The sequence below is a fragment of the Pterocles gutturalis genome, unplaced genomic scaffold (genome assembly GCF_000699245.1).
Source record: "Pterocles gutturalis isolate BGI_N339 unplaced genomic scaffold, ASM69924v1 scaffold18161, whole genome shotgun sequence".
Taxonomy (NCBI): domain Eukaryota; kingdom Metazoa; phylum Chordata; class Aves; order Pterocliformes; family Pteroclidae; genus Pterocles; species Pterocles gutturalis.
The window spans coordinates 50,691-52,219 of NW_010100849.1; positions in this window are offsets into that span (position 1 = coordinate 50,691).

Consider the following 1,529-nt stretch of genomic DNA (forward strand, 5'->3'; position numbering starts at 1 on the left):
AATAAGATATTAGCCATGCAAAATTTCTTATGTAGCCTTTACAGGAAGGGGACACTTGGTACTTTTAAAGAGTTTTATGAATGTGGTTGTAAACTGCTAGCCTACTTTACAATTTTAAACTTTCAGGGAACAGAAATAGATTAATTGACTTAGGATTCATGGCAAGGCAGTGTTAAAAGTACAATTATTAGTGAGACCGGTAACTCAGCTCTACAAGTTCCGTATTTTATCTACTGAAATCTATTCAGAGAAAACTGTCTATATTTTTTTAATATAAGACAAGGAGTGTTGTTATTTTCTAAGTGTTAATAACCTGACACCAGGATTTTCTACAGCTTGACAGCAATACAAGTCTTACGACCTGTCTCAGACCGTGAAGACTGATATCAAAGGTACAAAATACACATCACTGGTGGTAATGGAATCATCTGCCGTGGCTTCATGGGTACCTCAAAGACAGCATTCTGAATGGTAGTGCCAGATCTGCAGTGGTTTGGGGTTAATTACAGATGTTACAGAACATATTTGGGAGAAGAATTGAATTAGCAAGATGTGATTGCTGAACAATTCTAGGAGCTATTTCCTGGTGACCACACTGTATAGTTAAAAACAAACAAACAAGATTTCCATCTGGAGGCACAGCTAAAGAAACCCAGCACACGGAAAATCTACTCAGAATCAGCATTTAATGGTTTAGTTACTGATTTACTCTTACAAAGTAAATTAGGTAACTAGAGACAGTGCCATGATGAATCCAAGTTTGCTGTAGCTTCCTAACTGAACATAAAAAAAAAGACTGCAATGCAAAGGCAATCACTTCAGTCTTCTTCCCCAGCTCTTATGTTATCCTAGTTTTTACCTGTGATTATGCTAAGTAACAGTAAAAATAAGTACAATAAATTAAATAGATTATTTCCATCTTATTCTTTCACTCTGCCCCATTCCTATATAGGGTTTATGGCCACTAATGTAGTGGAATAATTCTTTCAAACAATACATATGCCTTGGTCCCTGGTGCATCACAAGCATCTTCTCCACTAAGCCAACTGAAGGTGAAGTCTTTGACAGCAAAAACCAATGCACATGGACATTTCCAAGTGTGACCTTTCTAACTAGTAAATACAGATTTTTAACCCAGAGCGGTCCTTGTCATCTCCCTTGGCCACGAATGATGGTCTGGTGCACAACAGCCTGCATCACCATTACAAGAGTCTGACAGCACAAGAAAAGTACTGAAAATGAATCCTTTCCTCTTGTAACTATTTTGTTAGATAAACAGTTTATGAAAGAAGTTTTGATTAAACATTTTTGTAAAGTTCATACCCACCATACATGAATCCTTTTCACATAATTCTGAATGTGAACTTTAGTCAAAATCAGGCAACTAATATCAATTTGTGATCAGAATGACAAAAAAATTGTAATAGTATGGTGAAAACAAGTTCGGGTTCAGGAAAAGGGAAGATACAAATATCACAAGTAAGATTCTCATCTGAAGAAATTCTATGCAGCTCCACTGACTTCATGTG